Below are 15,739 nucleotides of genomic sequence, written 5' to 3' on the forward strand. Positions count from 1 at the left end.
ATGGCAAGTGCCTTTATCTGCTGAGTCACCTCCCTGCCCCCCTTTCCTTTTTAGTAATAACTTTGAAACATTTTTAAAAATCCCATTCCTTAAGAGACAGCATTTTTTTTTTGTCTTGCTGAGTGCTGTAGCACACTCCTATAATCTCAGCACTTGAGAGGCTAAGGTAGGAGGACTGTGAGTTTAAGACCAGCCTGGGTACAATAGTAAGATCAAGGTCAGCCTGGGACATGAGACCCTGTCTCAAAGAAAAAAGTTTGTTTGTTTTTTAAGAACAACAAATTAAGCAAGGCGTGATGCACACCTTTAGTCTCAGCACTCTGGAGGCAGAAGCAGGTGGATCTCTGTGAGTTCAAGGTCAGCCTGATCTACATAGACATAGTGAGCTCCAGGCCAGCTGGGGCTACAAGGAGACTGTCTCAAAAAAACACCAGAGAGAGAGAGAGAGAGAGAGAGAGAGAGAGAGAGAGAGAGAGAGAACTACAAATTAGTAGAGTATATAGTATATATTTGCCACATATAAAACAATGCATTAGAGACGGGAGAGATGACTCAGTGGTTAAAAGCACTGGGTGCTCTTCCAGGGGACCCTGGTTCAGTTCCCAGCACATACATGGTGGAGGTGGATAGCAACCATCCATAATTCCAGTTCTAGGAGTCTGACACCTTCTTCTGGGCATTGCATAACATGGGTGTGCTTACATACATGCAGGGAAAGCACTCAGACACATAACAACAAATAAAATAATTTAAAAAGCAAAACAAAAGAACAATGTGAAGTATGGATATATAATGAATTAGTATATATTAAAGAAAAAGCCAAACAAAAGGAAAGTAAAGGAATACTTGAATGTCCATGTTTAAAAGAAAAACCCAAACAACAGTATAGGCAAATAAACACTTGAAACTAGGGGCTAGAGAGTTGGCTCAGTAGTTAAAAGCACTTGGTGCTCTTGCAGAGGATCTGATTTTAGGTCCCAGCACCCATATGATGGCTAACAACTGTCTGTAACTCAAATTTCAAGAGATCCAGTATCATCTTCTGTTCTATACAGGCACCAGGCATGCATGTGGTACACATATATACATGTGGTACACATACATACACTCAGACAAACAGTCATACACATAAAAATAAATAACTCACTTAGAGCTAAGCACTCAAAGCAACTTACTCTCAGCCCTTTGATCAGTTATGAGTCTCTGCATTAACCATTTACCACTGCAAAAAGAAGCTTTTCTGACAGAGGTTGAGAGTAGCACTAATCTGTGGGCATAAGCATAAATATTTAGAAGGCAGTTTGACAACATGTCCACTTAGCTAGACAGCAGTAGTAGGTTCCCCTCTAGAACCTATGATCTTCTGAGACATAGGCTTTTAACCAGGTTTACAGTACTAGGCATGATTCCCCTTCTATGGAACAGGCCTCAGATTCAATCAGAAACTGGTTGGTTATCCTGTCACTTCCAATATTAGTCATGCCATTGCAACAGTGGGTCCATCTTTCCTGGTGAGTCAGCATTTTAGCATGCAGGGTCCACTGCTGAGTAATGATGAATTTTCTCTCCCAGCAGCCTGCATAGTACCTTCTGGCCCTAAGCAGAGAGGAAGCCCCCAGGTCTATTCTAGCTTTATTTCTCTATGTCCTGCAACCAGTGTGTTGTGTCTTCAGCAATAGGTTCTTACTATGTAGTTATGGTAGACATCTAAGAGCAATGGCAATTAATGACCCGTGTTGTTTTGGGGGCCTACAGGACCTCCCTGATCAGTAATATATAGGGATATCTCCTACAACTGGCACTGGGGTTTTCGTTTTATAACCTGTATCTTCTGGGAGAAGCATTATAGCTGTGCAGGGTATCTCCATTCAAACTCTTTTTTTCCTTGATTATATTTTTAAATTAGCTTATGAGCCTTCATAAGACTTTTAAAGACATTTTATTTATTATTTTTGTTTTATATACGAGTGCATTGCCTGCACGTGCACCAGGGTCCTGCAGTGTCCAAGGAGGTCAGAAGACGTCAGATCCCCCAGAACTGGAGTTACAGACAGTTGTTAGCCGTCATGTGGGTGATGGGAATTGAATCCAGGTCCTCTGCAAGAGCAGTCAGTGCTCTTAACCCCTGAACCATCTCTCCAGCCCCAAGGCTTTTTATATATCATTTATTTTGGTTAGCCTACCACAAACCTCCTTTTCTACCCCATCCCTACCCCATCCCCACTTAAACCTTTAACCCCCAGTATTCTCCCCTCCATTTTCATGTCACAAGTTCTGCAATCCCTTCTCCACTTAAGGCCTCTTCCCTTTACCTCTCATCGGTCCTTTCTGCCTTTCTGACCACAGAGGGAATTTTACAGAAGTGAGACACACAGTGGCACCACCCTGCGAAGACAGATTGGAATGATAATGCACTCAAAGGTCAAAGAACACCAAAAATTGCCAGAAATCTCAGGGGCTAACAGAGAGGCAGCATGGAACAAACACATCTGTCTTAGAATACCCAGGAAGAGCCAGCACCTTGATTTCAGACTTCTAGCCTCCAGGTTGAAGAGAGAGGAATTTTCTATTGGTTTAAGGCACCAAATTTGAGGTCATTTGTTTTGGCAACCATAGAAAAGAACATACAGACTGTGCAACTCCTGTTTCTGCTTACGCTTTGATTCACTAAGTTTATCATCCATTGGTGGAACTTCTTGGATCTTTTTTGGGGGTCTAGGTATGTCCACATAGGATTATTTTTGGACCACAAAGAACACTGTTGATGTAGCATTTCCTCAGAGAGTACTTTATTGTCTCCAGGATTTTATTCCCAACTGATAAAAGCTATTTATTTTTTATTTTTATTATTAGTTTTTGGTCTTTTTGAGACAGGGTCTCTCTGTATCCCCAGCTGGCCTGTAACTCACTATGTAGACCAGGCTGGCCTTGAACTCAGAGATCTGCCAGCCTCTGGGACTAGCAGAGGCTAGTATCACCACACCCAGCTCTACCTTATTTTTTGAGACAGGGTCTCATCCTCAACTAGAGCTTGCAGATTTAGCTAGACTGAACTGGTCAACAAGACCCAGGCATCTTCTTCTCTCTGTCTCCCAGTGGGAGACTCTTGACTTTTTTTTCCATTAGGATTTTTAAAATTTTATTTTATGTGTATCAGTGTTTTGCCTGCATATATGTGAGTGCACCATGTGCATGCCTGGTGCCCAAGAAGTATAGAAGCGGGTACCGGATACCCTGGAACTGAGTTTTCAGATGGTTGTGAGCAGCCATGTAGGTACTAGGAACATAACTTGGGTCCTCTGCAAAAGCAGCAAATGCTCTTACCTGCTAAACCTCTCCAGTCCTGGCTGCTGGTTTTTTAATGTGGGTGCTGGGGATTGAACTCAGGTCCTCATGTTTACACAGAAAGCACTTTACTGATTGAGCCATGCCCTCAGTTCACTCACATCTTAAAATTTATTTATTTTTTACTTAATATGTGTATGAGGGTTTGCCATGTGCATACAATGCCTGAGGAGGTCAGAAGAGAGCATCAGTTCACCTGGAACTGGAGTTACAGATGACTGTGAGCCATCATGTGGGTGCTAGGAACCAAACCTGGTTTCTATAAGAGCAGGAAGTGCTCTTAACCACTGAACCATCTTTTCAGCCTCCACTCATTATCTTTTTTAAGAAAAAGAAATTACTACAGATGCAATTAAGACCTTTGTAATTAGTCAGGTTGCACACTTTTAATCCCAGCACTTGAAGCAATGGCAACAGAATCAGAAGTTCAAAGCCAGCCTCATCTATGAGAGAGCTTGTCTCAAAAACAAAGCAAAAGTAGATGATAATTGGGTTAATGAAGAAAGAAATTAGAGCTGGGCGTGGTGGTGCACACCTTTAAGCCCAGCACTTGGGGAGCCGAGATGGGTGGATCTCTGAGTTCAACACAGTGAGTTCCAGGCCAGCTGGGGCTACAGGGAGACCCTGTCTCAAAAAGAGCCCCCCCCCGCAAAAAAAAAACAAAAAGAAAAAAAATTAGGTCACGTGTTTCTCCCTCCCTTCCTCTCTCCCTCCTTCCCTCTTCTTCCCTCCCTTCCTCCCTTCCTCCCTCCCTCCCTCCCTCCCTTCCTTCCTTCCCTTTCTTTATGTGTATGAGTGTTTTGCCTGCATGTATGTAAGTGCACCCATGCTTTGCAATGTCATGGATGCCAGAAGAGGAAATTGAATCCCCTGGAACAGGAGTTGTGGACACTGTGCAACAATACCAACCAGCCAAACAAAAGGAACCCATTTGTGCAAGAGTGACAAGTCTGTTATGGGGGTAACCAACTGTTTTCTGGTTTTATTTGATACCCACTCCACAGAAAGGAATTCATGTCTGATACTACAAACTGTGTCAAAAGCCAATAGCTGGAGTGGCCATAAGCTCTGGTTGGAAAGCTGCTACTGTTGTTTTGCTAAATGGGCATGATGTGCCTGTCAAATTGTCTCTGAATAACTGTGGGTACTCCCATAGCATAGTGCTGCTACCAGCTTTGGATAGAGAAGCTTCTTTTTTGCAGTGGTGAGTGGTGATTACAGAGACTCATAACTGGTCAAAGTACAGGAAATACATGACTGTTTAATGTCTAGCCATTAATGGGACATCCATATTATTCCATCCAAGGTTCAGGAAATACTGCAGATGAAGGGGCAGAATGAATGTAAGAGCTGGAGGAAGAGGGAGGGGCTCATAGGGCCCTATTTATAGGCAGTTAATGGTTGATGGGGGAGGGAGGGGGAGAGATTTTTTTCAGTGGTTTAGCCACTGGTAAGGTGCCCAGGCTCCTGTAAACAAATTTTCACCCATGCTTCTGTGAACAACCAGATAAACTCTCTCTCTCTCTCTCTCTCTCTCTCTCTCTCTCTCTCTCTCTCTTTCTCTCTCTCTCTGACAGGCTCTCTCTGTCATATGCAAAGATATGAAAGTAGAAGGGGGCCTTGTTGGGAAAAGAAGGGATCAGCTAGAATGGGAGGGTGACGAGAGAGGGTAATAGCGGGTGAATATGATAAAATATGTATATGAATGAAAATGTTATGATGAATGCCAGGTGTGGTGGCTCACACTCTTAATCCCAGTACTCAGGAGCCAGAGGCAGGCAGATCTCTATGAGTTCAAGGCCAGCCTGGTCTACATAGTGAGTTCCAGGCCAGCTGGGGCTACAGGGAGACCCTTTCTCAAAAAGACCACAAAAAAAGGTTATGATGAAATTCATTATGTATAATTATCATATGGTAATAAAGACATGTAAAAACATGGCTACACCAGGTGTGGTGGTGGATTCCTATAGTTCTTACTACTTTTTTAAAATCTCATTTTTATTTTTTAAATTTTTATGTATGAGTGTATTGCCTGCATGTGTGTTAGTGCACCCATGTCATGCAGTGCTCATGGAGGTCAGAAGAGGGCGTTGGATTCCCCTGGAACTGGAGTTAGACAGTTGCTAGTTGCCATGTAGTTGCTGGGATTCAAACCCTGGTTTTCTGCAAGAACAGCTAGTGCTCTTAACCAGTGAGCCATCTTTCCAGCCCCATTAAAATTTTTTTAAATCACATTTTTATTTCTTCCTTACTACTTTTTTAAAAAAGGATTTTATTTTATGTATATGAGTGTTTTGCCTGCATGTATATAAGTGCACCTGTGCATACAGTGCTCACAGAAGAGGGCATCAGATCCTCTGGAACTGAAGTTAAGGATGGTTGTTAGCTGCCATGTGGGTGCTGGGAACTGAACCTGGGTCCTCTGGAAGAGCAGTAAGTGCTCTTAACTACTAAGCTATCTCCCCAGTCTTAACTTCTTGAGAGGCTGAGGCAGAAGGAAGTTTGAGTCAAGGACTCAAAGTCAACCTGGGCAATTCAGGGACAGTCTGTCTTGATGAAAAAAAATATTAAAAGGGAGTCTAGGATATGTAGAGATGGCTCAGCAGTTAAGACCACTTGCTGTTCTTGCAGAAGGCCTGGGTTCAGTTCTCAGCACCCACATGGCTAACACCATCTGTAACACCAGTTCCAGAGTATGCAACACCAGGCATGCATGTGGTGCACATATGTACATGCAGACAAACACTCATAACACATAAAATAATAAAAATAAATTTTAAAAAAATTGTAAAGAGAGCCTTGAAGTGAGACACAGGGAACTGTCTCTATGAATTCTACAGCTGCAATGATATTAATTTTGCTAATAGCCATGTGAGCTTGAGAGGGCTTGGAATTTCACAGGAAACTCTGGACTCAGCTGACACCTTGGTTTTAGCTGGAAAGAGGAGAGAACTCTCTGAAGCCCTGCATGGACTTCTGACCTGGAGAACTGAGATAATAAATGTAATGGTGCTCTATGTGCTGGACAGCATCAGTTGTCAACTTGACACACCTGGGAAAAGGAAAGCCCAATTGTGGAATTTCCTCTATTGGACTGGCCTGTGGGCATATCTGTGAGGCATTTCCGATTGTCAGGTGATGTAGGAGGGCCTACCCCCTGCGGGTTGTTTCACCCCTGGGCAGGTGGTCCTGGGTTGTATAAGAAAGCAGACTGAGCATGGGCCAGAAGAACAAGCCAGTCAGCAGCTTTGCTTTCTCTGTGGTTCCTGCTTCATTTCCTGCCTTGAGTTCCTGCCCTGACTTCCCTGAGTGATGGACTGTGACATGGAAATGTCAGCCAAATAGACCCTTTCCTCACTAAGTTGGTTTTGGTCAGTGTTTTATCACAGCAAGAAAAAGTCAAAACACTCTTAACTGCTAAATGTGTGATCATTTATAATTCAGCAGTAGAAAACAAATATAGCTGTGTTGCATATATTTATGCTGGTGCTTTCTTGAGTTTATAACATATTCATGGAATGGTCACAGAAATACAACCCAAATTCATATTCCTTTTTCTTTTTCATTTTTTTGTCTTTTTGAGACAGGGTCTCCCTGTTGCCCCAGCTGGCCTGGAACTCGCTATGTAGACCAGGCTGTCCTTGAACTCACAGAGATCCACCTGCCTCTGCCTCCTTAGTGCTGGGACTAAAGATATATGCCACTGTGCCCAGCCTGTATTCCTTTTCAAATGGCCCTTTGTTAACTGAAATATTGAGAATTTCTTCAGTAATCCACCAGGAACATAAACCAATTTTGCATATGCCTGAAATCAGCATCACAATCCCTGTATAAGAAATATATCTTTAACTTCAGAGATGATGATAGGAACTAAAAATCGATCTTAGGATCAATAACAGAAATTCATGTATTAATCCCATACACATTTCTAGGAAGTTGCTGTGGAACTCTGTCTTCCAGGCATGACATGGCCTTTGGTATTTTGAAATCAGAGCAGCTATGATTACTCCCAAGAGACCTCCACAGGCTTGGGCCTACTAACATTCCCTTATGGAAGGAGGGAAGCCTCTTATTGCTCTCAAGGCTCATAAGACTTCTCTCCACTCTGAGGTTATAAAGCAGTTAACAACTATTGGGGCAGGGGTAGGAAAGGAGACTCCTTGATGGTATAACTACTAGTGAGTTGCCCATGCTCCTGTAAGTGACCCAAATAAATTCATTCTTTCAGCAAATGAAACAGGTGGGATTGTTTCTTTTGTCTGTTGTTGTTCTCTCCTTCTGGAGTGAATAGTAATAGATTCCCCAGGAAAAGTCACACAACACTTGGCACCCAAACAGCAACAGGACAGAACCAGAGATGAGTCTGGGAAGGCCCTGTTATGGGTAATAAGACATGAAGCTGAGACTGAGCCATCTGAAGGTGGGGCATTCATAGGGGCAATCCCTATGTGGCCATGTAGTATGTGGTGAGGTGCCTTCTTACTCTGTCAGCAGTTCTGTCCCTGCTATGGGTACTATAAGACATGCAACAGAGGCTACCCTCTGAAGGTGGGGTATCCATGGGAGGTATCCCAACATGGTCATCTTCTTCTGCATGGTATGGAGTGGTATACTTTCTTGATGAATTAGGTCCACCAGGTGATTACAGGGACAACCCCAAATGGTGATGGATGAGAGAATGTGCTGCAATCTCCAAAAGTAGCATGCATGGGATAGGATTGTAAGCAGGCTGTGGAGGCAGTTGAATGTACTTGCTAATGGGAGCTAAGACATACAACTTAGGCTGAGCTGTCCACCCCTACAGAACTTCCCCATGGAAAAGCAGTATTACAATGGGAGATCTGTGGACACTGTCCTCCACATGGACCTCTAATTTGGCAGGAAAAATGGAGAAGGGGGAATCAGTGATGAGGGGGAGAATAGTAGAGGTAATAGATGATAGCCCTCAGGTCCAACTTTTAACACAGAAGGGGAAATCCATGATTCAGCAGCAGATAGAAGTCTTAATTGCTCAAATAGGAAGTTATGATAATCAGGGAATACTTTGTCTTTGAACTATTTGAATTGAGAGAGATTTTAAAAAATATGTTTTTAAGCTGGGTGTGGTGACACACACCTGTAGTCCCAGCACTTGGGAGACAGAGGCAGGCAGATCTCTGTGAGTTCAAGGCCAGCCTGGTCTACATAGTGAGTTCAGGACAACTGGGGCTACAGGGAGACCCTGCTTCAAAAAGACAAAAAAATGCTTTTATTTTATGTGTATGAATGTTATACCTGCATATATGTAAATGCATGTATGTGTGCAGGGACAAGGAGGCCAGAAGAGGGTGTGGGATATTCTGTAACTGGAGTTATAGATGGTTGCCACCATGTGGGAGCTGGGAACTGAACCCAGGTCCTCTGCAAGAGCAACAAGTGCCCTTAACCACCGAGTCTTTCTCCTTCCCAGGTCTTTTTTTTTTTTTTCAAGATTTATTTATTTTTTTTTTCTTTTTAAAAAATATTTATTGCGGGGCGTGGTGGCGCACGCCTTTAATCCCAGCACTTGGGAGGTAGAGGCAGGAGTAACCCAGTCAAAGTATATGAGTTCCTTAGGAGGTCCCCATCCTTAGTGTTTTATTAATACTTGATAATGTTACTTTTCGGTTATACAGCTTCTTTTTAGTTTTCAATTATTTATTATTTTTTAAAAAGATTTATTTTTATTTATGTGTATGTCTCAGTGTGTGTGCATGTCACATGGATACCATGGAGGCCAGAAGAAAGTGTCAGATCCCCTGAAGCTGGAGTTACAGGCAGTTGTGAGCTACTGGACATAGGTACAAGGAACCACACTTGGGTCCTCTGGAAGAGCAAAAAGTGATCTTAATCATCAGCCCTTGAAAAGTTTTTTAAAGAAGAAATGAAAGAACCTCTCATAGCCTGGCTCATGAGACTGTGGGACGTGGAGGCAGATGGGATCGATCTGAGTGACATGGAAGTGGAGAAACTGAGTAATCTACTCATCTCTACTTGAGAGAAAGACTGCATAATCTGAGGCAATATGAGAGAATTCAGTCCCTGATGGACTGGCTCATACAAGCCTTAAGGGACTCTTGGTTAACACTGGCTAAATTCTCCATGATGATAAGGGACTGGAAGACAACAGGACAGGCATTACTGAGGGAATGAGAGGTGGTGCTTGATGCCCAGTTGACTGAGCCATATAGGAATGTGTTCAGCCAGGAGTTGAGAAGGAAGTTAATCCAGTAGGTACCTCAGACTCATATGGGGCTTTGATGGCTTTGCTGTGCCCCATGGTCACTATGTTTTGAGGGAGGGGAACTGAATGACTTAGAGTGGTGTGTGTAGATCGTGTTTGAAAGCAACCAAGAGGGAATGAGGAAAAAAAAAAAAAAAGAGATAAAGGACCCTGTCCAGGTCACTCAAAAATAGATGTTACAAGCTTTGTATCAAGCTGCTAGGGAAAAAGCTGATAGAAATCCAAATGCTGTGCTTAGGAGCTTCTGGAAGGCTTTAAAACTTGAATAACAGTACATGAAAGGGGTAGGAAAGGTGCAGGTGGTCTCCTGTGTCTGCTGCTGCAGAGCAAGGAGATCTCATGGTGTGGAAACACCCAGCAATTTCCCTAATGTGGCGGCCAGAGTTGTTTGCCTGAATTGCAGCTTTGTTGGTTCCCTGCCAATGTGCAGAATATTTGGGCTTGGGTGAACACTGGGGCCAGGTATCTTTGTTCCTAGTGGTCCTCAGGAGGCATAATTGGCATCTTCGGGTGAATATGGAGATAGAGCAGTGCAGGTAAAAAGTTTTAAGGTTGTCTTGCAAGAAGTATACTCAGGGGCTGGAAAGATGGCTCAGCAGTTAAGAGTACTTCCTGCTCTTCCTGAGGACCTGAGTTTGGCTCCCAGCACCCTCATTGGGCAGTTCACCACCACCTGTAACTTCCAATTCTAAGGGATCTGACACCCTCTTTTGACTGCTGTGGGTACCTATGCACTTGTACACACACATACACACATAAATACATGTACATCTTAAAAATAGTATAATGCGGGGTGAAGATTGTTCATCCAACTTAAGACCCGTTTATCAGCTCTGTGGCCAGTGGAGAGACAGTAGCCACCATACTAGCCCAAAGCCTGTCAGGCCAAAGCTGACTTGAACCAAGCAGCAGGGGCAAGCATGGCCCTGTTCCCTCTCAGCTTTAGGTTAGGCAGAGCAGCACAAGTCAGATCCTGTTCACAGTGGAGAGATGAGTGACATCCCTCAGGTGGTTCCCAGGGCAAGGAGGTGGCCTGGCTCATGGAGAATCACTGTGGTTATAGACAGCCAATAAAGAAGTGTCATTCAAACCATTGTACTCAACATTACTCTTTTGGCAGGGCAACTGATAGAAGTGATGGAGTGTCTCATGGACCTTGCCTTTAAATTTCTTTAAAAAAATTTTTTTCATGTGTATCAATGTTTATTTTTTTAAATATTTTATTTATTATTTTTATGTGTATGAGTGTATTGCCTGCATGTATGTGAGTGCACCCATGTCGTGCAATGCTGTGGAGGTCAGAAGAGGGCTTTAGATTCCCCAGGAACTGGAGATAAGGATGGTTCATAGCCGCCATATGGGTGCTGGGACCCAAACCCGAGTCCTCTGTAAGAGCAGTCAGTGCTCTTAACCGCTTAGCCATCTCTCCAGCCCCCGATGTTTATTTTTTTAAAAATATGTATGAATATATTGCCTACATGTGTGTAAGTGCATCCAATGCCCACAGAGGACAGAAGAAGGTGTCAGATCTCCTGAAACTGGACTATAGATGGTTGTTTGCCACCATGTGGGTGCTGAGAACTGACCCTGAGTATTGCAAGAACATCCACTGCTCTTAACCACTGAGCCATCTCTTCAGCCCTGGACCTTATTTTTTTCAGTAGCCCCATAGCTGCTGAATCCTAAGACCAATTGACACTTGCTTAGAGCGGATGACAGTCAGCCTTCAGCAATTTTGCCCACCATCTCTGCCTCCCAAGTGGTAGGATTAAAGGCATGCACCACAACACCCAGCTATGACTTTGTTTTATAACTAGAAAAGTTAATGTAACTGCTTCCATGTTGGTACATGTCATCCAGGATATGTGAATCGGTGTTCCCAGGAGATGGACATTCATATTTGGCTCAGAATAAACTTACTCCTTTTGTGGTGAGAGCTGTTTTGCATGGGCACCTTCCTGAGGCCTCCAAAACAATGCAGGCGATTGCCACTGCTGTTGGTTGCAAGTCAGAACTAAGTGATTAAGACCTTATTGCTGCTGGGCATGGTGGCACATACCTTTAATCCCAGCACTCAAGAGGCAGAGGCAGGAAGATCTCTGTGCTTTCAAGGCCAGCCTGGTCTACATAGCGAGTTTCAGGTCAGCTGGGTCTACAGGGAGACCCTATCTCAAAAAAACTACCCCCCCCCAAAAAAAAAAACATTGCTGAAGATACATGCTCTGGTTATAGGACATGGAGAAATCAAGCTGGAAAGTTTTCCTTACTAACTGGCTTTCATAGTGTCTGAAAACACTATGGAGGCTGCTGGGAAGAATGGATAATGGTCCTGCCATCAGCTTCTGGGCAAGCTGTGCCTGATGGTGCAATAGTGGCATCACTGTTATGGGTGCAACTATTTTCCAGTCGAAGGCCCATTTTATAGGCAGGAACCTCACTGGTACTGTAAGCCAGGGCAAAAACCTGTGGGAAATCATTGACCTCAGCTGGAAGACTGCTGTTGTTTTGTTAAATGGATGTGGTGATGTCCCTGTCAAATTGCTTTCTAACCATGTGTTTACACCCACACATTACTGCTACCATAGTGGAAGGAAACTTCTTTTTATAGTGGGCAGAGATTACTGTAGACTCAACTGGTTAAATTTCTGGGACTAAGGATCTGTTGCTGTGGCATAGTGGGCTCAATCCTCAGAAAACAACTGTACATCTGTATCACCCTTTCCCAGACTCAAGGAACATTTCAGAAGCATGGAAAGAATTTAAGAGCTGGAGGAGGAGGTGGAGTGTTAAGAACTCTGTCCTCCAGGAATCACAAGGCTGTTTCAGTCTTCAAATCAGCTGACAACCTGCACAAGACTCGGCCTTTCGCACACCCTGTATAAGTAGAGGACTCATAAGAGTATTCCTCTCCCTAAGGATACATAAGCAGTTAAGAATGTTGGAGGGGGTGGGCACTCTTGGTGTAACTGCCAATAAGTTGCCCATGCTTCTGTATCTACAAAAAAGCCACTGGGGGATGAAGAGATGGCTCAGCAGTTAAATGTACCGGATGCTCTTGCAGAGGATCTGGGTTTGGTTCCCAGCACCAACATGGTGGCTAACAACCGCCCATAACTCCAGTTCCAGGGGTCCAACAATCTCTTCTGACCTCCATGGGTACTGCATGACACAGGTGTACTTACACACATACAGGCAATACACTCATACACATTAAAAAAAGAAAAAGTTACTGATTGACAAAACTAGCCTTGGGCAGAATCATTTCTTTGGAACAGACTCTTCAGGGAAAGTGATGTAACAGAAACTAGATGAAAAGCTGAGCACAGGTGCAGTTAAAGGGAACTCTGAAAGTTCTGCTTCTTCCTCAGCTTGCTTGGAGAGGGACAAAAGATAATGCACCAATCTGCTTTCCATTATATTAGTGGCTAGTACTCTTTACTTCACTCTAAGAGTTGCCATTAGCTAGACACACTAGTGAAATAATTACAAAATATGAACTATTAGGTGTAGTTAATGAAGAATATGGAGAGAATTAAGAAATTAACAGTACACAGTTTCTTTGAAAAAGTACTTTATTATTACATATTCTTGTATGTATGTTGAGTTAAACTCAGGGCCTCATGCATGCTGGGCACATACTCTTTCACTGAGCTATAACCTCATATATAGGTATTAACAATAGGCTTTATAATCACACAACAAAACATATCAATGAAATGACAGCTATATTCAATAAAATGTATGACTCTTAGAAATGTGTTGAATGAAAAAAATTCCAGTCTCTAGACTACATACAGTATGACGCCATTTCGATCAAATTCATAAAGGAACCAAACTGAAGAATAGGTCACGTAAGGGATACACATATATTTTAGGTCTTTTTTACCTGTGATTAAAGATATTAAAAAAGAGGAAGCAGGGAGAGAGTAGGGAGAAATCAGAGTGCAAATAAGTAAGTGCAAAGCACTGTAATATTTTATTGTATTTTTGTGGTGCTAGGAATTAAACCAGGGTCTTGTACATGCTAAGCAAGCACTCTACCACTGAGCTATACCCACAGTCCCAACACTGATGTTTTAAGCTGGGTAATGAATATATTTGCTAATTTGTTTGCATGCCATATTTTCTTTTATAAATGTCCAATATCACATTAAAATTTAAATATAAAATAGCAAATTATTGCTAAAATTATTATATAGTTGTTTTAAAATGTATGCTTATCAGGGGCCAGGCATGGTGGTGCACACCTTTAATCCTAGCACTCAGGAGGCAGAGGCAGGCGGATCTCTGTGAGTTCAAGGCCAGCCTGGTGTACAAAGTGAGTTCCAGGACAGCTGGGGCTACAAGGAGACCCTGTCTCAAAAAGACAAAAAAAAAGTACGCTTCTCAGTTTTCTTATAGGCAGTTCAGATTAATTTTAATACAAAATAATTTTATTAAAATTATTTCTTGCTGGACGTGGCAGTGCATGCCTTTAATCTTGGCACTGGGAGGCAGGAGCAGGCGGATCTCTCTACTTTTATGGAACTGAATGTAACAGTCAGTGTTGTTGGCCACCATCTTAAAAGGATTCTGTGTTTCCCTATTTTGTTGTTACAACTTTAAAATGTAAGACAAAAGTATCTTTCCTAGCTGCAAAGGAGGCTGGGAAACATATCTGGCATTTTCATATTCTTTAGGAAAGCCCTCACTCATTAGGTGAGGGAATCCCTAAGTAGGGATTAGGGAATTGGCAGTCGGTAAAGAAATGGCAGATGTCTGCCACAGCCCATTCTCTTGGTGACTAATAATTTAGTAATTTAAACTTGCTAAAAACTATATTCAAGGTAAAATGACTTAACGATGTAACAATCAGGCATTACTTTCTCAGTATTATTTTTCTTTCCTAACAGAATACTGATTTTATTTGGTGTAGCTAGGTACTTAGCCCTCTTTGCAGTTAGGCATATCTATTTAATAGGTCAGGCAGACAAGGAGAGGAGAAATCCCTTTGGCATTTCTGGAAAAGTTTTGCTTATCTCATGTACCTCCAGGGCAGGCAATTTCCTATTTCTCCCTGCTTTCCATAGGGGCATGATATCTGACATAGTAATCTCCTACAACCACAAGAAAATAGCATGAAAGAGGAAAGCCAATGTGCAAGAAGGCTGGCTGGACAGTACTGTACCACTGATTATTGTTCACAAGCACACATGTGCTCAGTGTCAACATTCTGGGAAACAGGCAGTAACTGTATCTCATTAATTGACTCTACTTAATTTATGGTATTTCCCAATATATAAACAGTGGTGTTTCTTTTGCCCTATTAATAAGATAGATTTTGCCACACAGTATTTGGCGTTTAAAGACATCTTAACTGGGTAAGAATGTACTTAAAGAGTGCACGGGTGTGAATCTTGGTTCCATTTTGGGCAAATTTCAACCTTCTTGGGACTGAGGTACAGTTGAAATGGAGATTATATGTCAGCAGCTGACACAGGAAAGCACTCGGTACATGTTAACAGTTATTGGCAGTACCACCTATACTTTGCTTCTGCAGCACCAACATTTCCTATTCTCTTTCTAGTTATGTTAGCTCTGTTGGATTCTCAAGTTTAAATAGTCCTTTTTCTGTGTCCTATAGGAGACCTATACTGGATTTATCATACTGCACAATTATATGTACCACCCTCCTCACTTCTTTTTTTGAGACAGTCTCATGGCTTTGCACTTGCCATATAGCTGATGATGACTCTAGATTCCTGATCCTCCTGCTTCCTCCTCCAACTTCTTAGATTACAGGCATGGACCATCATGCCCAGTTTATTCAGTGTTGAGGATCAAACCCAGGGCTCTGTGTTTGCTAGGCAAGCACGCCACCAACTGAGCTACATCCCCAGCCCTATGTGTACACTTACTTGTCTCCCCTTACCAGACTTTTAAAGTATTAGTCTTTTTAAATTTTTAACTCATAAGTCTTAGTGAAGTTCTCTGCACACAGACTAATACACACACACACACAGACACACATATTATAACATTTATTTGTTGTGTGTGTATATGTATGGGCATGGATGTCATAGCATGTATGTGGAGGTCAGAGGATAACTTGAAGGAGTTGGTTCTCACCTTCCACTTTGTGGGTTCCGGGGC

The sequence above is a fragment of the Nannospalax galili genome, unplaced genomic scaffold (genome assembly GCF_000622305.1).
Source record: "Nannospalax galili isolate Female #2095 unplaced genomic scaffold, S.galili_v1.0 scaffold475, whole genome shotgun sequence".
NCBI lineage: Eukaryota > Metazoa > Chordata > Mammalia > Rodentia > Spalacidae > Nannospalax > Nannospalax galili.